General features: G+C 47.9%; 2 protein-coding genes across 2 annotated transcripts in view; one reads left to right on the top strand and one right to left on the bottom strand.

Annotated features, from left to right (window-relative positions):
- LOC115461772 overlaps positions 1-24016 on the bottom strand; it is a 111037-nt gene that overhangs the window by 63787 nt on the left and 23234 nt on the right. The gene's annotated exons all lie outside the window — the stretch shown is intronic.
- Positions 9804-24016, top strand: part of LOC115461771 — a 123189-nt gene continuing 108976 nt past the window's right edge. The window contains exon 1 of the mRNA XM_030191816.1: positions 9804-9846. The gene's annotated coding sequence lies outside the window, so the exon portion shown is untranslated. The remainder of the gene's footprint in view (positions 9847-24016) is intronic.

Here is a 24016-nt window from a genome sequence, read left to right as displayed (position 1 = left end):
GACAACTGACGTTTTGTGTGATAAAACCCGATCAAGTTCCTCTTCTCTCAAAGAAGTGAGGTGAGATTGTCTTGCAATAGACTGTGTCGGAGATGGCAGATGTTACACCTATCTGAAATTACATGTAACATAGTAAATGACGGCAGATAAAGACCTATAGGGTCCATCCAGTCTGCCCAACAAGATAAAAACATAAGTACATAAGTAGTATTGCCATGCTGGGAAGACCAAAGGGTCCATCGAGCCCACATCCTGTTTCCAACAGTGGCCAATCCAAGTCACAAATACCTGGCAAGATCCCAAAAATGTACAAAACATTTCATACTGCTTATCCCAGAAATAGTGGATTTTCCCCAAGTCCATTTAATAGCAGTCTATTGACTTTTCCTTTAGGAAGCCGTCCAAAGCCTTTTTAAAACTCCCGCTAAATTATTGCCTTACCACATTCTCTGGCAACGAATTCCAGAGTTTAATTACACGTTGAGTAAAAAAAAAACTTTCTCCCGATTTGTTTTAAAATTAACTACATTGTAGCTTCATCACATGCCCCCTAGTCCTAGTATTTTGGAAAGCGTGAACAGACGCTTCACATCTACCCGTTCAACTCCACTCATTATTTCATAGACCTCTATCATATCTCCCCTCAGCCGCTTTTCTCCAAGCTGAAGAGCTCTAGCCGCTTTAAGCCTTTCCTCATAGGGAAGGTCGTCACATCCCCTTTATCATTTTCGTCGCCCTTCTCTGCACCTTTTCTAATTCCACTATATCTTTTTGAGATGCGGTGACCAGAATTGAACAACATATTCGAGGTGCAGTCGCACCATGGAGCGATACAAAGGCATTATAACATCCTCATTTTTGTTTCCATTCCTTTAATACCTAACATTCTATTGCTTTCTTAGCCGCAGCAGCACACTGAGCAGAAGATTTCAACATATCATCAACGACAACACCTAAATCCCTTTCTTGGTCCGTGACTCCCTACGTGGAACATTGCATGACGTAGCTATAATTCAGGTTCCTCTTTCCCACATGCATCACTTTGCACTTGCTGACTTAAACGTCATCTGCCATTTAGACAACCCAGTCTCGTAAGGTCCTCTTGTAATTTTTCACAATCCTCCCACGATTTAACGACTTTGAATAACTTTGTGTCATCAAATTAACTTACCTCACTAGTTACTCCCATCTCTAGGTCATGTATAAATATGTTAAAAGCAGCAGTCCCAGCACAGAGCCAGGGGAACCCCACTAACTACCCTTCTTCATTCAGAATACTGACCATTTAACCCTACCTCTGTTTTCTATCTTTTAACCAGTTTTTAATCCACAATGAGAACACTACCTCCTATCCCATGACTCTCCAATTTCCTCTGGAGTCTTTCAAGAGGGAGTTTTGTCAAACGCCTTCGAAAATCAAGATACACAATATCAACCGGCTCCCCTTTATCCACATGTTTGTTCACCCCTTCAAGAAATGTAGTAGATTGGTGGACAGATTTTCCCTTCACTAAATCCATGTTGACTTTGTCTCATTAATCCATGCTTTTGAATATGCTCTGTAATTTTGTTCTTAATAATAGTCTCTACCATTTTGCCGGCACCGACGGCAGACTCACCGGTCTATAATTTCCAGGATCTGCCTGGAACCTTTTTTAAAAATCGGCGTTGCATGGCCACCCTCCAATCTTCCGGTACCACGCTCAATTGTAAGGATAAATTACATATTTCTAACATAGCTCCGCAAGCTCATTTTTCAGTTCTATCAGTACTCTGGGATGAATACCATCTGGGTCCAGGAGATTTGCTACTCTTCAGTTTGTAGAACTTCCCCATTACATCCTCCAGGTTTACTCCCATCTCTAGGTCATTTATAAATATGTTAAAAAGCAGCGGTCCCAGCACAGAGCCCTGGGAAACCCGACTAACTACCTTTCTCCATTGAGAATACTGACCATTTAACCCTACTCTCTGTTTTCTATCTTTTATATTTTACATAGTATGTGATACTTTATATGTATACCCGAGTTTGATTTGTCCTTGCCATTCTCAGGGCACAGACCTTAGAAGTCTGCCCAGTACTGTTCTTGTACTAAGTTCTGAAGCTAACGTCGAAACCCCTTAAAAATTTACACTCCAGCCCATCCATATCTATTTAGTCACGATCAGGGCATAGACTGTAGAAGTCTGTCCAGCTCCTGTTTTGATTCCCAATTACCGGCATCGCCATCCAATCTCCGCTAAGATTCCGTCGTCATTTACTATGTTACTATGTAATTTCAGATTGGTGTAAGTAACATCAGCCATCTCCGACATATTCTATTCATGTCCTATTCTAAGAAATCCAAATGCCCTGAGCCTCGGCAGGCAGGTAAGGAGTCTCCCTCTCCCTTCCCCTTCAATTCATGTAGACACTCATTCCAGTTATTTCAATGATATTTGCAGCTAACACTGCTCTCCTGGGTCTTTTTACAGGCTCTGAACAGGAGGATGAGGATGAAGAGATCACATATAAAACATACAGGAACCATGGAATTCTGAATTAAATGCAACCCCTGAACCATCTAGGACTGAGAAAAGAAGGTAAGGCTCTTCATTTAATCTCACAGAGATATCTGATAGGAGGTAGTATCTGTGATTTTTTTTTAAACAGCAAACAATGCTTCTTCAAAGTGAATTTCCTATACAGACTTCCCTGGATATTCGCAGTGTGCTGTGGTCTGCCTTCCACTCACTGTGCTGCACTCCCTTACTGCAGGTAACTAGTTACAGTCAATAGCTGATCATTACCAGTCCAAGCATTGGTAGGGGGTCCTCCCTGCCTGGTGCCCCTTTCAAACAAATATTCAGTGCCTCTTCACCCCTCCAACTGCAGCTGTATGTGTTCTGTACCTTGTGATAATGCATGAAGTAGGAATCATTCTGTAGAGCAGGAACATTATTTCAGAGGTTTATAGGGATTAGGGACAGATAAGTTGAGCTCCACCTCATTATAGACACCTATTGTCAAGCTTTTAGCAATGTGCACTCACTAAACCCAACCTAAAAACATCACACACATCCAAGAAATGATTACATTCAGCAAAAAGATTAAGAGAATTAGAAATGAGAGAGAAAGACCAGTGGGGACACGAGGGAGGCAAAGAAAAGCAATAAACCCTGCTGTCATGTTTCTCTGAAATCTTATGTAGGGTTGAAAGCTTGATGGAAAGCCATGTTTTTATGGCAGACTTAAAGTTAATTTAAAGGATAATTCCACACAGATGTTCAGGGGAATGGAATTCCATAAGAAGAGGGCGGTGAAGAAAAAAGCATGATGTCTGGTAGATTCCAGCTGAGCAGATTTGTGGTTTATGAAGTACCAGACAATGATCATTGATAGAACGAAGAACACAGAAAGGAGAATATGGAATGGTAAAGGTTGCCAGATAGTCCACAATCCTATAGATCTTAAAAGTGAGTGTTAATAGTTTGAACACTGTGCTCTGTTCAATAGGTAGCCAGTGATAACTTTTGAAGTAGCAGAGATATTTGCTCAAATTTCTGAGCTTGACGTAGTAATCTAATGGCTGTATTTTGTATAGATTGGAGTTTTTTAAGTTAGCATGAGAGCAACCCAAATACACGATATTACAATAATCTTGCCTAGTGACCAATAAAGAATAAGAGAATGAAATGTGTCAGGGTCAAAGTAGTGTCAAACTGAACGCAATTGCCAAAAAAAACAAAGAAAACCAGTCTTGCATAAGTTTGATGTCTGAGGAAAGAAAGTGAGTTGAAAATCAAGAATATTTCCTAGTAATGAAAAGGATCTACAGGTAAGATAGAAGCCCCCCAAAAAGGAATAGTTGGAATACAAAGACCTCCAGTAAACCGGCAGACCACTGATTTTTGTTTTTTTCAGGACTAATATGTGCTCACAGGCAGATGCTCCTTTCAGGTGTTGTGGTGGACTTGCAGCTCACCTGCATATCCTCACAGCCTTCTGGAACACATTGCCCACCCTCTGCTTTCATCATCTTACCATCTCTTTTGTCCTCTTCCATCTTCTCAACTCTCAACCTTCAATATTTCTTCCTTCTATTCAACCATCTTATTCTATCTGAGTACACTCACCTTCGTCGCTGTTGTCATACCTCTCCTACTCTTCTCTGTACTCTCTTGCTCCTTCTCCTGCTCTCCGCTAGGGACATCAATCCCAATCCTGGTCCCCTACATCAGCTCTCATCCTATTTGTGCAGGTCACACCATGATGTCTCCAATCTAATTTCTGTTCCTATCCTCCCCCCTTCTTCCCTTCCTTTCTTGTATGCTCTGTGGAATGCCCACTCTGTCTGTAACAAACTTTCCTACATCCACGACCTCTCTCTCTCATACTCTCCATCTGCTTGCCCTAACTGAAACGACTTTGCCCTGAAGACTCTGCTTCAGTCACGGCTCTATCCATGGAGGTTATCTTTTCTCCCCATACTCCTTGCCCGGTTGGGCGCGGAGGTGGTGTTGGGCTACTACCTTTACCTTCTTGTAGATTTCAACCTCTTCTTCCACCTTAGTCTAACTTCTTTTCTTCCTTTGAAGTCCACTCCATCCGTCTATTCAATCCTCTGCCTCTCCGAGTAGCAGTCATTTATCGACCCCCTGATAAGTCCCTTCTTACTGACTTTGACACCTGGCTTTCCTTCTTTCTTGAACCTTCATCTCCTTCCCTCATTCTTGGGATATTAACATTCATGCTAATGATCCCTCTGACTCCTATGCTTCTCAGTTTCTCTAACATCCTCTTTCAATCTTCAACTGTGCTCCACTACCCCCACTCACCATAATGGCCACTGTCTTGATCTTATCCTCGTCTCAAACTGCTCACCTCTCCAGTTTCTATGCCTCAGCTCTTCCCCTCTCTGACCATCATCTGATAACTTTTACACTTAAACTCCCTACTCCCCAGTCCCGTCCAATCTTAACCAATACATTTAGGAATCTTCAAGCTATTGACCCTTCTACTCTGTCCTCCAGTGTTTCAAATCTCTTCTCTACCACTATGTTATCCATTGCTGGAAGGAGCTCTTATATGTGTAGCTACAGGAGGGGAACCTGATAGCCCAGGAGGGGGGGGGGGGGGGACCGGGAAAGCAAACACTTACCTTCCAACCTGTCTCTTATTTGACACCAGGCTTGGATAGAGACAGTCCTGTGGGCCAGGTGGTGGTGGTGCTGAAGTTTGGCTCGCTTCTGAGAGCCATGTTTCTCTGTGAATAACCATTGGAAAGCATGCATCGCCTTATATGGACGCGCATGCATGATATACATTATTTATTTATTTTTAGTTTTGTGTTTTGCAGGGTACAGGAGAAAACACATTTCTGTTTCTCTCTTACCAGTATTGCCCTGCTTGTAGAGTCTGGCTTTCTTGGGTGGATGGGAGGAGGGTCTCCATTTCAGTTTTTGTCTGAATGCTTTTTTTGTGGTCCCCTATAATATATATATATATACAGTGGTGGAAATAAGTATTTGATCCCTTGCTGATTTTGTAAGTTTGGCCCACTGACAAAGACATGAGCAGCCCATAATTGAAGGGTAGGTTATTGGTAACAGTGAGAGATAGCACATCACAAATTAAATCCGGAAAATCACATTGTGGAAAGTATATGAATTTATTTGCATTCTGCAGAGGGAAATAAGTATTTGATCCCCCACCAACCAGTAAGAGATCTGGCCCCTACAGACCAGGTAGATGCTCCAAATCAACTCGTTACCTGCATGACAGACAGCTGTCGGCAATGGTCACCTGTATGAAAGACACCTGTCCACAGACTCAGTGAATCAGTCAGACTCTAACCTCTACAAAATGGCCAAGAGCAAGGAGCTGTCTAAGGATGTCAGGGACAAGATCATACACCTGCACAAGGCTGGAATGGGCTACAAAACCATCAGTAAGACGCTGGGCGAGAAGGAGACAACTGTTGGTGCCATAGTAAGAAAATGGAAGAAGTACAAAATGACTGTCAATCGACAAAGATCTGGGGCTCCACGCAAAATCTCACCTCGTGGGGTATCCTTGATCATGAGGAAGGTTAGAAATCAGCCTACAACTACAAGGGGGGAACTTGTCAATGATCTCAAGGCAGCTGGGACCACTGTCACCACGAAAACCATTGGTAACACATTACGACATAACGGATTGCAATCCTGCAGTGCCCGCAAGGTCCCCCTGCTCCGGAAGGCACATGTGACGGCCCGTCTGAAGTTTGCCAGTGAACACCTGGATGATGCCGAGAGTGATTGGGAGAAGGTGCTGTGGTCAGATGAGACAAAATTGAGCTCTTTGGCATGAACTCAACTCGCCGTGTTTGGAGGAAGAGAAATGCTGCCTATGACCCAAAGAACACCGTCCCCACTGTCAAGCATGGAGGTGGAAATGTTATGTTTTGGGGGTGTTTCTCTGCTAAGGGCACAGGACTACTTCACCGCATCATGGAGAATGGATGGGGCCATGTACCGTACAATTCTGAGTGACAACCTCCTTCCTCCGCCAGGGCCTTAAAAATGGGTCGTGGCTGGGTCTTCCAGCACGACCAATGACCCAAAACATACAGCCAAGGCAACAAAGGAGTGGCTCAGGAAGAAGCACATTAGGGTCATTGGAGTGGCCTAGCCAGTCACCAGACCTTAATCCCATTGAAAACTTATGGAGGGAGCTGAAGCTGCGAGTTGCCAAGCGACAGCCCAGAACTCTTAATGATTTAGAGATGATCTGCAAAGAGGAGTGGACCAAAATTCCTCCTGACATGTGTGCAAACCTCATCATCAACTACAGAAGACGTCTGACCGCTGTGCTTGCCAACAAGGGTTTTGCCACCAAGTATTAGGTCTTGTTTGCCAGAGGGATTAAATACTTATTTCCCTCTGCAGAATGCAAATAAATTCATATACTTTCCACAATGTGATTTTCCCGGATTTAATTTGTGATGTGCTATCTCTCACTGTTACCAATAACCTACCCTTCAATTATGGGCTGCTCATGTCTTTGTCAGTGGGCAAACTTACAAAATCAGCAAGGGATCAAATACTTATTTCCACCACTGTATATGCTGACTTCATATTCAGTGTTCTAGGCTTATGTGTGTGTCTTTTGAATAACTATAATGAATATGTATAAGATGTATATATTCAAATGAATATGCTATTGTGCCACGTCGCACCCTTTGCCCCCCAAATGTTAAACTACGCCCATGGATATCATTACTGAATAATTGTGGCTAAAGTGCTTACAAATAGGTTGAAATGAAGTGAAGACAGCATCAAGTCCTGTGGAACACCATAGACCAGGGGACAATTGAGAGCTGTCGGCACTGAGATGCCCATTTCAATCCCTACTGCAATAAATACACTTTCTTAAAACAATGTTTTTCACTTGTTTGTGTTTTGAATTTGTGAGTGGGTGAGATCCAGGTGCCCTGCTTTTGCTGGGAATTATTTTAATTTTCCTTAAAGATTGTTTTTTTTTTTTTTTTTAAACTGTACACCCGCCTAGCAGTAAATAAATCCTAATAAATAAATAATTAGAAAAAAAATAACCCACATATCCTTAAAACTAGCTATTATAAAGAAAACAATCATTTAAATACATTTTTTAACACTTTTTGCACTGATTTTGTAAACACTTTTTAGAGGCTATATCTTAAGTACATAAGTATTGCCATACTGGGACAGACTGAAGGTCCTTCAGCCCAGCATCCTGTCTCCAACACTGGCCAATCCAGGTCACAAATACCTGGCAAGATCCCAAAAAAGTTCAATACATTTTATGCTGCTTATCCCAGAAATAGTGGATTTTCCTCAAGTCCATTTAATAGCGGTCTACTACTTCTAATAATAATAATAATCGTTTCTATAGCGCTACTGGACACTACCTCCTATTCCATGACTTTCCAATTTCCACTAGAGTCTTTCATGTGGTACTTTGTGAAACACCTTTTGAAAATCCAGATATTCAATTTCAACCGGCTCATCTTTATCCACATGTTTGTTCACCCATTGAAAGAAATGTAATAGATTGGTGAGGCAAAATTTCCCTTGAATATGCTCAGTAATTTTGTTCTTTATAATAGTCTCTACCATTTTGTCTGGCACAAATGTCAGGCTCACCTGTCAATAATTTCCCGGATCACCTCTGGAACCTTTTTTAAAAATCAGCGTTACATTGGCCACCCTCCAATCTTCATGTACCATGCTTGATTTTAAAGATAAATTATATATTACTAACAGTAGTTCTCCAAGTTCATTTTTCAATTCTATTAGTACTCGAGGATGAATATCATCCTGTCCAGGAGATTTTCTACTCTTCAGTTTGTCAAATTGCCCCATTACATCCTCCAGGTTTATAGAGATTTCATTCAGTTTCTCTGACTCGTCAGCTTTGAATACCATTTCTGGCACCAGTATCTCTCCCAAATCTTTCTCGGTGAAGACTGAAGCAAAGAATTCAATTAATCTCTCCACTATGGCTTCATCTTTCCTGATTGCCCCTTTTATCCCTCGGTCATCTAGCGGTTCCAACTGATTATTTTGCTGGCTTCTTGCTTTTAATATATGTAATGAAAATTTTTACTGTGGTGTTTTTTCCTCCAACGCAGTCTTTTTTTCAAAGTCTATCTTTCCCTTCCTTATTAGCACTTTGCATTTGACTTGCCATTCCTTATGCTGTTTCTTATTATTTTCAGTCTGTTCCTTCTTCTTTTAGCTCCAATAGCTTCCTTCACCTCACTTTTTAAGCATGCCGGCTGTCGTTTGGTCTTCCTTCCTCCTTTTTTTAATACACGGAATATATTTAGCCTGTCTTCCAGGATGGTATTTTTGAACAGCATTCACACCTGATGGAAATTTTTGACCTTTGCAGGTGCTCCTCTAAGTTTTTTTTTTCACCATTCTTCTCATTTTATCATAGTCTCTTTTTTGAAAGTTAAACGCTAACGTATTGGATTTCCTGTGTGTACTTACTCCAAAGCAGATATCAAATCTGATCATATTATGATCACTGTTTTCAAGTGGCCCCAGCACCATTACCTCCTGCACCAGATCATGCGCTCCACTAAGGTCTAGAATTTTTCCTTCTCTTGTTGGATCCTGTTTCAGCTGCTCCATAAATCAGTCCTTGATTTTGTCATGGAATTTTACCTCCCTAGAATGCCCTGATGTTAGTTTACCTAGTCAATATCAGGGTAATTGAAATCACTCATTTTAATGTGTTGCCCAGTTTGTTAGTCTCCCATTCTCTGAGAGCTAGGAGCTCTTTGCATCGGGTACACACATATAACCACTCACCAACTGGAAGATAATCATACATGTGACACTCAGTGCAAAAGACTGGATAGCACCCCTCTCAGTGCTGGACTGCTGACTCCATCTTAGTATTTTTGAGTTTTTCAATAATTTAAAACTTTCTAAGGTATTAAAGATATTAGTCTAATATTAAAAAAGTCTTTACCTTATATGGTGTATTGTGTGATTTAATTAGTGTTTCCTTCTTAGAAAGTAATGAAATGTAATTAAAACTATTCATGAGCACTCCTCCCTTGTTATCCTAATTATAATAACTGACTATACATGAAGAGTTGTACTAGGGGTGGGTGGGAGTTGGGGAGGGTGGGGGGGATTGAAGACTAAACTAGGTCCTGCTGGGCCTGCTAGATGCTAACTTTTAATGCTGTCGTACAATGTTATGTTCTTATGTAAATGTCAGGTACCCCAATAACACCCTAAAACAGTGTATCTGTTTAACGCCCACAGAAACACATCAAAATCAGTTCCCTAAGAAAGAGAAATGGAGACTCTGCTTGGAGAGAGAAGGTACATTTTAATTATTTAACATTTTTATTCACTTATCCGGGTGTGGAGGTGTTTGGCTCTTTCCTGTGAAAACAGAGCATATCAGGATTAGCTTAACAGGTTCTATTTTTTTGTTTTGTTACATTTGTATCCCGCACTTTCCCACTCATGGCAGGCTTGTAGAACTAATTCGATGTCAAGAACTTTTCTTTTGAAGTTTAATCTCCGCTGTGAAAAACTACACAGAGAATAACTTGTCTAAGTATTCATTAGTTAATGATGTTACATAAGGCATGGTATTTTCAGTGTTTTTAAATTACATGCATACACTAGGGGCCAGATGCACTAAACTTAACGAGCCATTAACGAGCAAGTAGTAAACCGTGGCATGCACTAAAGGCTTCTCCGAGCCATTTTCCGATCACGGTAGCAGCTAACGAAAATGGAATGCAGATGATCCAAAGGCTATTATAATGAGATGCACTACCGTTTTCCGATCCCCTTACCATGGAAAACCTAACTGGAGGTCTACACCTCTCGATGGGGCAAAGGAAAAAATCACATGAAAAAAAAAGTCGTCAGGGACATCCTTTTTGGACGTCCTTCACCTGTAAAAAAATAAAAAACCCCACTCCAAAGACGTTCTTTTTGGACGTCCTTTACAGCTCAGGAGGAGGACAGCAGCTGCAGCAGCAGAGCCCTAACACAGTACTCATCTCCTGTACACACACAGTAGGGGGAGGGGAGGGGAGGGGGCGCTTCATCACATTCATAAAACAGGGGGGGTTTGTGGTCGCTCTGTACTACTGCTGGATCAGTGTTGGAGAGTTTTGTGCTATGGACCTCCGGGGGTGCTCGTCAGGGACGTCCTTGTTAGGCACTTTAGAATGACGTCCCTGATGAGCAGGATGGGCTTTTTTTCAAGGGTGCTTGATTATGCCCCTCCTCCAGGTCTCTCTCAGCCAATCACTGCACGTTTAGCTGACACCAGTGACAGCTAAACGCGGTGTGATTGGCTGAGAGAGACCTGGAGGAGGGAGCTGTGCCTTCTTCTTCGATCCCGGACTACAGCGATCTCTTCTGTTATAGCAGCCGCTGACAGGCTGAAAGTTCTGGACAGCCAACTGGATCACACACGGAGGGAGGGAGGGAGAGAGGGAGCGAGCCAGGACACCGGGGGCAGGAGAAAGGGAGGGATCAAGCGAGAGAAAGAGACCGTCACAGACGGGGAGGGAGTGGAGCAAGGAGTAGTCACAGAGATGCACAGGCAGGAAGCCAGAGATGGTGCTGGGGGGCAGCTAAGCCCTTGTGCAGCGGGATCGGACATGCTAACTTTTTTTTTGAGTGAAGGACGTCTATAAAGGATGTCCTTGGCATGCGCAGAGCAGCTAGCATAACGCTTGGCTGCTCTGTGCATGCTCGACTGGCCGACTGTTTACTGATGGAATAAAGAATGCAAGTGAGCTACAACGAGCAGCTCATTTGCATTCCTTTTCCTTGATGCATGCCCGTTCCTTACCGATTCGCTAAGGGAATCGGTAAGGGAAGGGCTTTAACGATTTTTTAGTGCATCTCCCCCTAGGAATTTTGTCTGGAGCCAAGTTAGGTTAAACCACAGAGCTATTGAGGTTCTCTGTAAAGCGACCAGGATGTCTATGCTCACTACAACATGACTTAATTCCGATTAAATTAGAACATCATTAACAAGCACAGTTCCTTGTCATCAAGCAGATGAAGCCATTGTGTCCATCAGCCAGCAGGGGGAGATAGAGAGCACTCAACTTTTCACAGTGCCTCATGGCCAGCCAGCTCCACTGCCTCTTAAGTATTCTCTATCTCCCCAAGCAGGGTGGCTGCAGCTTCTTCGAGCTCCATCAAAAATCTGCCTGGGGGTGGCTCCTGGCTTGCCAGTTGTTAGCCGGGGTGTTAGAGGCTATAGCAGCTTCACTTTGAAGGCACATAGGTCAGCCCTTTCCCTGCCTTACCCATGCCCCCGTGGATGTGGACATATTAGCTTGCTTTTTCCTGTCCTTTCCCACTCAGTGGATGCAGGCACATTGGTTCGCCTTCCCCTGCCTTTCCCACTCATCTGAGCCTCTGGAGTTCTTATTACCTCTGCTTTCCTCACAGCGTTAAAAAAAAAAAAAAGTTGCGTCACGCTTTGGCACAGCGACGTTGGAATAGAGGTTTTCCTTTGATTCTTCTATGGGACCGGAGCTGTGATACTCGGTCCGGTGAGGTAAGAGTGTTTTCTAATTCCTCTGGGGTGGGCCTGCGATTGGGGCGTTTTTGGCGCGAAACCGCCATTTTGAATTTTCCCGCCCTTTTCGGCGATGGCTGCAGAGAATGTAAAGCGCTGTTCCCGGTGTGGCAAGCGCAAATCAGCAGCGGGGCTTTGTAAATCGTGCTGTACAGGTATAAGAGCCGGCCCGAGCATGGTGAGCGATGATTCTTCCCGCTCAGAGCTGGCAGCGGACACCATTTTGAATTCTCCACATGGCGCGGCCTCCGTAGAGATGGAGAGCCCTGAGCCCGGGGGGGGGGGGGGACCCTGAATTGAGGCTATTCAGGGAGCGGCTAACCCCGGACGGGATCTGGGTGCCCAGGGCGAGTTTTCTCCCCTGATTTTGTGTTATTATTGCATAAAGCATACATGCTAAAAAGAGCTCTCCCTCAAGGGTCGTCTGAAGCCCCTTCTATTGGTGTCCCCCCCCCCCCCCCCCCCCGGTGGATTCTGGTCTGGGACTGCCCGCTGAGGCTATTTTCCCTGATAATTGGCATAAAGAAAAGCGTAGAAGGGCTAATTCCCCTTCAGATTGTGGTGCACCTCCTCCCCCCCCCCCCTCCCATGGTTGGGCTGTGAGGATTCGGAGAGTTCTGGCAGGCCTTCGTACTCTGAGGAGCCAGAGTCAGGTGCAGAATTACCACAGGATCTGGATGATCCCTCCGCGGTGAGGATTTTCCACCGTGATGAGCTGCCAGCGCTTATTTCAGATGCCCTACAGGTCCTTTCTATTGAAGAGCCTGACAGTGGCACGGCCTCCTCTGTGAATCCTAGGATGGCTAGTACCAAAAAGCCTGCTCGAGCCTTTCCTTTGCATGACTCCATCTAAGAGCTTATTTCTGCTCAGTGGGCTGACCCCGAGGGACCTTTGAAAGTTTCCAGGGCTACGGGGCAATTATACCCTCTGCGTGAGCAGCATTTGGCTCACTTTGCAATGCCTAAAGTAGATGCCCTAGTCACTGCGGTGACAAAGAGAACTACCCTCCCTGTGGAAGGAGGAGTTGCCCTGAAGGATATACAAGACCGTAGGCTGGAAGCAGCACTTAAACGGTCCTTTGAAATTGCAGGTCTTACTGTTCGGGCGTCTGCATGCAGTTGTTATGCTGCTAAAGCCTGCCTGGCGTGGTTGCAACAGGCAGTGGAACAGCCCGGAGATGAAGCGGAGCCCTTCTCGGATGTGGCTCCGCGGCTGGAGTCGGCCTTGTCCTTTTTGGCTGATGCCCTTTATGATATTGTCAGAGCTTCGGCTAAACAAATGGCAGTAGCAGTGGCGGTTCGCCATCTTATTTGGCTACGACATTGGGCGGCGGACATGGCCTGTAAGCAAAGGTTGGTGAAGTTGCCCTTTCAAGGCCTTCTCCTATTTGGTGAGGAGTTGGAAAAAAATTGTTAAAGGCCTGTGAGATCCTAAGCCCCAGCGCTTGCCCGAAGATAGGCCGAGGCCTTCCTCCAAGGGCCAGGTTGTCCACTCCTCTTATAGACCTCGCTTCCGTGAAGCTAGAAGGTACCGCCCAGGGCGTTCTGCTGGGTTCACTTCTCGTGCCCGTTTTTCAGCAGAGGAACTCCTTTCGCTCGGACAAGCGTTCCGCAGCCACCGGCTCTAGGCCTGGAGTTCAGGGGCGACCCTTTCAATGATGGTGCGCCGGCCCCCTCCTCGCTTCCTGTCATCGGAGGACGTCTTTCCCTCTTTGCCGAGGAGTGGGCCAATATTTCCTCAGATCAGTGGGTTCTGGACCCGATCAGAGATGGCTATAGAATAGAATTCAATGCCCCAGTAAGAGACGTGTTTGTAGAGTCCCGATAGGGTTCTACCGCCAAACGGGCGGCAGTAGAGGAGACTTTGCAAGGTCTGATTCAGTTAGGGGCCATGTCTCTGGTACCTCCCGCCGAACACGGCTACGGCCGATACTCCATCTACTTTGTGGTGCCGCGAAAAGGTGGGTCTTTTCGCCCTATTCTGGACTTAAAAGAATTAAACAAGTCCCTGAGAGTGCGGCATTTCCACATGGAAACCCTGCGCTCCGTCATTGCTGCGGTACAGCCAGGAGAGTTTCTCACGTCTCTAGACCTGAAAGAAGCTTACTTGCACATACCAATTTGGCCCTCGCACCAGAAGTTTCTGAGGTTTGCGGTGTTGGGAAAACATTTCCAGTTCCGGGCCTTGCCTTTTGGCCTTGCCACAGCTCCCCGAACCTTTTCGAAGGTAATGGTGGTAGTAGCTGCTTTGCTCAGGCGAGAAGGTATCAGGGTTCACCCATACCTAGACGACTGGCTCATCAGAGCAGACTCTGTAACAGAGAGCTATCAAGCTACAGCCAGAGTGGTCTCAGTACTTCAATCTCTAGGCTGGGTCGTCAATATGGCCAAAAGTCACCTGACCCCCTCGCAATCTCTAGAATATTTGGGGGCCAGGTTTGACACAGACTCGGGCTATGTATACCTACCCGAGCAAAGGCGGTGCAAGCTTCAGAATCAGGTCCATCTGCTCCTGAGGATGCCCTGCCCGTGAGCTTGGGACTTTGTCCAGCTGCTGGGATCGATGACAGCCACATTGGAAGTGGTGCCCTGGGCGAGAGTGCACCTGAGACCTCTACAGTATTCCCTACTTCAAAGATGGTCTCCAGTTTCTCAGGATTATCAATGTAGACTTTCCTGGCTCCCTGCGGCCCGACTCAGCATGGAGTGGTGGCTCTCAGACAGCATGCTGCGGCGAGGAATGACGCTGGCGCTCTCCGATTGGTGTCTAGTAGTGACAGATGCCAGCCTGAAGGGCTGGGGCGTATATTGCAAGGGGAAGCATGCCCAGGGTCTATGGACACCCGAGGAGTCGGAGTGGTCCATCAACCGCCTGGAGTTGAAAGCGGTGTTTCCGGCGCTTCTGGCCTTTCAAGTGACCCTGGAAGGATTGGCTGTCAGAGTGATGTCGGACAACACGACAGCAGTGGCCTACATAAATCGACAAGGCGGCACTCAGTGCAGAGCACTGGCCGCGCAGGCCGAACAGATTTGCCACTGGGCCGAGCTGCATCTTCAGTTTCTGTTGGCAGCTCACATTGCAGGTCAGAGCAACGTGCAAGCCGATTATCTAAGCAGGCATCAGATCGATCCATCAGATCAGACGAAGTATTCCTGCAGATATGTGCCAAACGGGGCAAGCCCGTGATGGATCTTATGGCGACAAGTTCAAATACCAAAGTCCCGTGCTTCTTCAGCAGACGGAGAGATCCTCGCTCGGCAGGGTTGGATGCCTTGACTCAGCCCTGGCCTCCGGGCCTACTATATGTGTTCCCTCCGTGGCCCTTGATAGGGTGCGTGCTCCTGCGGATTCGGCTGCACCCAGGAGAAGAGGTCCTCATCGCCCCGGATTGGCCCAGGAGGCCTTGGTATGCGGACCTCCGACAGATGCTAGTGGAGGCTCCCCTTCCTTTACCTCTGGTACCGAACCTGTTGTCACAGGGCCCAGTAGCCATGGAGGACGCCTGCCGCTTTGGTTTTATGGCATGGCGATTGAGAGGGCGCAATTGAGGGACAAAGGCTATTCAAACACAGTCATTTCCACTCTCCTGCAGGCGTTCCACTTCCGTGGCTTATGCCAGGATTTGGCGGCAGTTTGAGTCTTGGTGTGCTTCAAAAGCGATCACACCCATGCGGGCTCCTGTCTCACCGATTCTGGACTTTTTGCAGGATGGTGTACAAAAAGGCTTGGCCTATAATTCCCTGCGGGTGCAAGTGGCAGCGTTGGCCTCCCTTCGTGGTAAGGTTGAAGGCGTGTCTTTAGCTGCTCATCCAGATGTGGCACGGTTTCTTAGTGGGGTGCTTCGGCTCCGGCCTTCCGTGCGAGCACCCTGTCCAGCTTGGAACCTGGGGCTAGTTTTGAAGGACCTGCAGTCTTCTCCTTTTGAGCCGCTTCGGCAAGCATCGGAGAAAGATTTGACACTAAAGGCCGTTTTTCTTGTGGCCATTACTTCGGCGAGACGGGTGTCAGAGCTCTAGGCGCTGTCCTGAAGAGACCCATTTCTGCAATTCTCAGAGTCCAGGGTCACGGTTCGGACCGTGCCTTCCTTCATGCCTAAGGTGGTTTCAGCGTTTCACCTAAACAAGCCTATTTTCTTGCCCTCCTTTGATAAGGAGGAGTTTCCAGAATCTTTTGGGCAGTTGCACCTGTTGGATGTGCGCAGGACTCTGCTGCAGTATCTGCGAGTTACTGTCTCTTTCAGGATCTATGATCATCTGTTTGTTTTGCTATCAGGTCCTCGCAGAGGGTCTCCAGCGTCTAAAGCCACTATTGCCCGCTGGCTCAAATAAACTATCTTTTCAGCTTATCTGCTTGCTGGCCGGTCTCCGCCTGTAGCCTTTAAGGCGCATTCTACCAGAGCGATTTCTTCCTCTTGGGCTGAAACTGGAGCACTCTCTCGTCAAGAGATATGCAGTGCAGCAATATAGGCTTCTAAGCTCTCTTTTGCCCGACATTACAGGCTGAATGTGGCTGCAAGGAGGGATGCGCATTTTGTAGCACAGGTGCTAGCGCGTGGTGTGACCTGTTCCCACCCTATATAGGGATTGCTTTGTTACATCCCATACGTAATGGCTTCATCTGCTTGATGACAAGGAAGGGAAAATTAGGTTCTTACCTTGGTAATTTTCTTTCCTTTAGTCATAGCATATGAAGCCATGAGCCCTCCCTGTATGATTGTCTGTATGCTGTGAATGTTTCAGGTTCTGTTCTTGTTTCCTGAAGTTCCTTCCTTGGGAGAAAGTTGGAAAACAGTCTTCAGGATTCATGTTCACTTATAGGAGGATGAGTCCATTCCCTCCAGTTTATGTTTTGGAGGATGAGTTTATTCCCTCCAGGAGGTTGCGTGTATCCCCTCCAGTTATATAATAAGGAGGACGAGTTTATTTCCTCCAGGAGGATGTGTTCATTCCCTCCTTTTGAGTTCATGCCCTTGTTAAGGGGCCATCGTTCACTGTGAGGAAAGTTCATGTTATTCCCATTGTGGTTTGCCATACTGCTTTGGAAGCTTCAAATACTGAAGAGGCAGTGGAGCTGGCTGGCCATGAGGCACTGTGAAGTTGAGTGCTCTCTATCTCCCCCTGCTGGTTGATGGACACAACCCATACGTAATGGCTTCATCTGCTATGACTAAAGGAAAGAAAATTACCAAGGTAAGAACCTAATTTTCCCATGTTAATAAGCATGTCTGCTGAGCTAAGAGTAAATTCCATTAGGAATAAAAGGTTCTCTTTCCTTTAGCAAACAGATAGGAGAGCAGCTTGTGGGATGGGGTCAAGCCAGCCCTTTGTCTGTAAAAACAAGCAGACCCACCAGAAAGCAATTATGTTAATGTTCTCTACATTTAAAGCAACTTACCCCTAGGAAAGCAAGGCTATCTTTGCATTACCAAAATACCTTTCGAATGACAAGGCATAAGTACATAAGCATCGCCATGCTGGGACTGACCAAGGGTCCATCGAGCCCAGCACCCTGTCACCGACAGCGGCCAAAAGAACAAGCACTTGTCCCGCCCATCCTAGAAATACTGCTTTATTCCGTCCATTCAATAACATTCTATGGCTTTTTCCTCCAGGAAGCCGTCCAACCCTTTTTTGAAGTCCGCTAAGGCCGCCTTAACCACCTTTTCCGGCAGCAAATTCCAGAGTTTAACTACTGTTTCTGGTCACAGTTTAAGGTTAGAGGACTGAAATCACATAGGACTCGGAAGGCTTTAATACATATGCTATACAGTTTACCCCCCCCCCCCCCAAGTATTCTTTGAGGTTATAAGAATGGGGCATATTCTTAACAAAGGAATACAGAAATATGCTTAGCTGGAAACAGCATCTGTCTTTAATATATACTAACAAGATTAGGATATCAACAACTACAGACGCACCCCAATTTCTACAAGAATGGGACAATAGATGCAAAACAGTTCTAGACAAGATAGCACCACTCCAAACTAGAACTTCACACAGGAATAGCTCAATCCCTTGGTTCAACGAAGAACTGAAAGAACTAAAAACACAGGTTAGAAGACTAGAAAGAGCTTGGAGCAAAAAAAAAAGATGAACACACACACTCAAAGAGTGGAAACAGTTACAAAGAAAATACAAAATCAGACAAACCAAAAGAACGTACTACAGAGCTATAATAGGACCAAATTACAAGGATACGCATAAACTCTTTTCACTTGTAAACAATCTCCTAGACACCACACAGGTCGCTTCGAATAGCATAGAAACCCCATCGGCAACCAACCTAGCGAATTATTTCAAGGAAAAATCATAAAGCTCCGACGCATGATACTAAGCAAGACCACTGAGTACACAAGCATCCTTGAATGCTTAGACCCAAAACCTGGGGAATATCCAGCCGATCGATCATGGACCAACTTTGACCTGATTTCAGTAGACGAATTCACATAATGGCTCAGAAAATATGCCAAATCTCATTGCAAACTTGACACCTGCCCTACTAGCCTAGTAAAAGCCGCCCCCAAACAATTCAAAAAAGACCTCATGAACCAAGTAAATTACAGACTCCTAAATGGTCTCTTCCCCACGGACAAAGAAAATATCCTTCTCACTCCACTGCCAAAAGATGTTAAGAAAAGCACAATGGACCTGTAACCAACTACCTACCAGTTGTTTCTATCCCGCTCATAACAAAATTGATGGAAGGCATAGTGACAAAACAACTCACGGAATACCTAACCAAACACTCAATTCTACATGAGTCTCAATCAGGATTTCGCTCAAATCATAGTACTGAAACTGTACTAGTGTCTGCAGTGAATTCATTCAAAAAAACTATTGCAACCGGCAAGAACATACTCGTACTACAATTCAATATGTATAGTGCTTTCGACATGGTAGATCATGGAATATTACTACACCTGTTAGAATACTTCAGAATCGGAGGCCCAGTTCTCAAATGGTTCAAAGGATTCCTCACCACCAGATCCTACCAAGTAACAACAAACAATGACAGATCACCACCTTGGCAATGTTGTCTAATATTGATCTGCATCTGTCGTCCCATTCTAGGAGGAATTGGTTTGTGTCTGTCTTTGTTGTCCATCCGTTGTGGTAAATCTGTTGCCAGAATATTACCGGGTCTATTTTTCCTCTCGTGGTGTAGGTTTTTCGTTCTTGTTTTTTAATTGTGTCTTTCGTTCTCCATTGGAGGGAGATGTATGCTTTATAGTGGTCTCACCACGGTGCGGGTGTCCATCTTGTATCTGTTAGTGTAAGGTTTGATTCTTGATTGAATTTGTGTGTGATAATGTCTAGTGTGTGTCCTTTGGTGTGAGTTGGTTGTGTATCTGGTGCGTGAAGATCCCATAGTTGTAGGAACTCTATGCATTCTTGGGTGCTTGATGAGGTAAGATCTTCAAGGTGCAGGTTGATATCTCCTATTATGATGAGGTTTGAGGTAGAGACACAAGTGTTTGAGATGAAGTCCATAAGGTGTGTTTGGGAATCTTGCCAGTTGCCTGGCGGTCTGTAGAGTAGGATTGCATTAAGGTGTTCCTGCAGGTTTGGGTGACTGATTCTTACCAAGGCTATTTCAAGTTGTGATAGAATGGATTCAGCTGTGGTTGTGATGGTGAATTCGGATTTGTATATTCTCCGAGGACAAGCAGGCTGCTTGTTCTCACGACTGGGTGACGTCCGCGGCAGCCCCCACCAACCGGAAAAAAGCTTCGCGGGACGGTCGGCACGCAGGGCACGCCCACCGCGCATGCGCGGCCGTCTTCCCGCCCGTGCGCGACCGCTCCCGCCAGTTCCTTTTTTTCCGCGCCTGGAGAGAGTCGTGCCTGTGCCGCTCTCTCTGTCTCAGCCCCGGAAAAACCGTCGCGTTTACGCGAACCTCTTATTTTTTCGTTTATTTATTGCCGCGCGCTCCATTTTCTTCTTTTACAAAAAAAAAAAAAAAAAAAAAGGAGCACGCGCTCCCATTTTCCCTCGCTTCTAGCGGGGACGCTGCGTTGCGGCCTAGTGGCCGCACGGTCGTTTTCCTTTTTCGAGGTGTGATTTTCGCCACCATCGACGACTTTAATTTCGCCGACGCGATTTTTCCGTCGATGTCCTCGAAGGTCCCGAGTGGATTTAAGAAGTGTGGTCGGTGCGGCCGGCACATCTCGCAGACCGACACCCACGCTTGGTGCATCCAGTGCCTCGGGCCGGAGCACAATCTCAAGTCGTGTCCCCTGTGTCTCGGTCTCCGGAAACGGACTCAGGTTGCGAGGCAAGTTCAACGGGACCGTATTTTTGGAACTTGCGCCGGCCCCTCGACGTCGACCTCGACGGCATCGGTATCGACGCCCGGCCCTTCGGTACCGGTATCGATGCCCGAGACATCGGCACCGATGGCATCGACCCCAGGAGAACAGGTCCCGTCGGCCCGCCGGTCCTCCGGTGAGGGTAGGGGTGAGAGGCCGCGTGGGCAGTCGGCCCCGGTCACTCCCTCAGCCCGTGGCCCACGGGACCGAACCCTGTCTGACCCGGTTCCTCGAGACCGAGGGGGATCGTCATCCTCCTCCTCCATGCCTCCCGGCGCCGGTGACGGGCATCGGAAGAAGGACAAGAAGCGCCGTCACCGGTCGCCCTCGATGCATACCGGAGAGGAGTCGACGCCGAAGCGTCTCCATCGAGAGGAGAGATCCCCGTCGGTGATAGAGGTGCCGACGCAACAGGGTCCCGGCACCTCGGTGTCGTCTCCTGGCTCCCATCAGATTCTGGCACCGACACCCCTACCGGCCCCACCGCCTTTTCCGGCATCGGGCCTGGACGAGTGCCTCAGAGCCATCCTTCCGGGGATCCTGGAAGGGCTGATGCGCCAGGCTGTGCCGGCGCCGGGGGTGCTTGCGCCCTCGGCGCCGATGACTGTGGCGCCGGCGAGCTCTAGCCCGGCGCCGGGGCCGTCGACACCGCCGCCGCTTGCGGTGCCGGTCTCGACCGCCACGCAGGTGGAGTCCCCGTCGACGTCGATGGAGGGAGCTCCGTCCCCGCCGGCGCGGGAGTCCACCGCTCGACGACACCGAGACCCTGGTGCCTCGACGTCGAGCCGGGCCCGGGTCAGGACTCAGCTCCATGAGCTTATGTCCGATACCGAGGATGAGGACTCGTGGGGGGAAGAGGAGGACCCTAGATATTTCTCCTCAGAGGAGTCTACGGGCCTTCCCTCGGACCCCACGCCTTCACCGGAGAGGAAACTCTCACCTCCCGAGAGTCTCTCCTTTGCCTCCTTTGTGCGGGATATGTCTATTAGCATTCCCTTTCCCGTGGTCTCTGTGGAGGAGCCGAGGGCCGAGATGCTCGAGGTCCTCGACTATCCATCACCACCTAGAGAGTCCTCCACGGTGCCGCTGCACAATGTCCTCAAGGAGACACTGCTTCGGAACTGGGTGCGACCGTTAACTAACCCCACCATTCCTAAGAAAGCAGAGTCCCAGTACAGGATCCACTCTGACCCAGAGTTAATGCGGCCCCAATTGCCCCATGACTCTGCGGTCGTGGATTCTGCTCTCAAGAGGGCACGGAGTTCGAGGGATACCGCCTCGGCGCCCCCGGGGCGGGAGTCTCGCACTCTGGACTCGTTTGGGAGGAAGGCCTACCAATCCTCCATGCTCGTGACCCGCATCCAGTCATACCTGCTCTATATGAGCATCCACATGCGGACCAATGTGCAACAGCTGGCGGACCTGGTCGATAAGCTCCCGCCGGAGCAGTCCAGGCCTTATCAGGAGGTGGTCAGGCAGCTGAAGGCGTGCAGAAAGTTCCTGTCCAGGGGTATTTTTGACACCTGTGACATGGCATCTCGTGCTGCGGCCCAAGGTATAGTGATGCGCAGGCTCTCATGGCTGCGTGCCTCTGACCTGGATAACCGCACCCAGCAGAGACTGGCCGACGTCCCTTGCCGGGGGGATAACATCTTTGGTGAGAAGGTCGAGCAGATGGTGGACCAACTGCATCAGCGGGAAACCGCCCTCGACAAGCTCTCCCACAGGGCGCCTTCAGCATCCACCTCAGCAGGTGGACGTTTTTCCCGGGCCCGGCAGGCTGCACCCTATTCTTTTGCAAAGCGTAGGTACAACCAGCCGGCCCGAAGGCCTCGTCAGGCACAGGGACAGCCCCAGCGCGCTCGTTCTCGTCAACAGCGTGCGCCTAAGCAGCCCCCTGCGCCTCCACAGCAAAAGCCAGGGACGGGCTTTTGACTGGATCCACGGGAACATAGCCGCCCTACAAGTGTCCGTACCGGACGATCTGCCGGTCGGAGGGAGGTTAAAATTTTTTCACCAAAGGTGGCCTCTCATAACCTCCGACCAGTGGGTTCTCCAAATTGTGCGGTGCGGATACGCCCTGAATTTGGCCTCCCTGCCTCCAAATTGTCCTCCGGGAGCTCAATCCTTCAGCTCCCACCACAAGCAGGTACTTGCAGAGGAACTCTCCGCCCTTCTCAGCGCCAATGCGGTCGAGCCCGTACCACCCGGGCAGGAAGGGCAGGGATTCTATTCCAGGTACTTCCTTGTGGAAAAGAAAACAGGGGGGATGCGTCCCATCCTAGACCTGAGAGGCCTGAACAAATTCCTGGTCAAAGAAAAGTTCAGGATGCTTTCCTTGGGCACCCTTCTGCCAATGATTCAGAAAAACGATTGGCTATGTTCCCTGGATTTAAAGGACGCATATACTCACATACCGATACTGCCAGCTCACAGACAGTATCTCAGATTCCGCCTGGGCTCACGCCACTTTCAGTATTGTGTGCTGCCCTTTGGGCTCGCCTCTGCCCCACGAGTGTTTACCAAGTGCCTCGTGGTGGTAGCGGCATACCTACGCAAGCTGGGAGTGCACGTGTTCCCATATCTCGACGATTGGCTGGTCAAGAACACCTCGGAGGCAGGAGCCCTCCGGTCCATGCAGTGCACTATTCAACTTCTGGAGCTGCTGGGGTTTGTGATAAATTACCCAAAGTCCCATCTCCAGCCAACTCAGTCTCTGGAATTCATAGGAGCGCTGCTGAATACCCAGACGGCTCAGGCCTACCTTCCCGAAGCGAGGGCCACCAATCTCTTGGCCCTGGCTTCGCAGACCAGAGCGTCTCAGCAGATCACAGCTCGGCAGATGTTGAGACTTCTGGGTCATATGGCCTCCACAGTTCATGTGACTCCCATGGCTCGTCTTCACATGAGATCTGCTCAATGGACCCTAGCTTCCCAGTGGTTCCAAGCCACCGGGAATCTAGAAGATGTCATCCGCCTCTCCACCAGTTGCCGCACTTCACTGCTCTGGTGGACCATCCGGACCAATTTGACCCTGGGACGTCCATTCCAAATTCCGCAGCCCACGAAAGTGCTGACAACGGATGCATCTCGCCTGGGGTGGGGAGCCCATGTCGATGGGCTTCACACCCAGGGTCTGTGGTCCCTCCAGGAAAAGGATCTGCAGATCAACCTCCTGGAGCTCCGAGCGATCTGGAACGCACTGAAGGCTTTCAGAGATCGGCTGTCCTGCCAAATTATCCAAATTCGGACAGACAATCAGGTTGCAATGTATTACGTCAACAAGCAGGGGGGCACCGGATCTCGCCCCCTGTGTCAGGAGGCCGTCGGGATGTGGCGTTGGGCGTGTCGGTTTGGCATGCTCCTCCAAGCCACGTACCTGGCAGGCGTAAACAACAGTCTGGACGACAGACTGAGCAGAGTCATGCAACCGCACGAGTGGTCGCTCCATGCCAGAGTGGTACGCAAGATCTTCCGAGCGTGGGGCACCCCCTCGGTGGACCTTTTCGCCTCTCAGACCAACCACAAGCTGCCTCTGTTCTGTTCCAGACTTCAGACACACGGCAGGCTAGCGTCGGATGCTTTTCTCCTCCATTGGGGGACCGGCCTCCTGTATGTTTAT

Source organism: Microcaecilia unicolor, chromosome 2 (assembly GCF_901765095.1).
Source record: "Microcaecilia unicolor chromosome 2, aMicUni1.1, whole genome shotgun sequence".
Lineage (NCBI taxonomy): Eukaryota > Metazoa > Chordata > Amphibia > Gymnophiona > Siphonopidae > Microcaecilia > Microcaecilia unicolor.
This window is presented reverse-complemented; position numbering and strand designations above follow the sequence as displayed.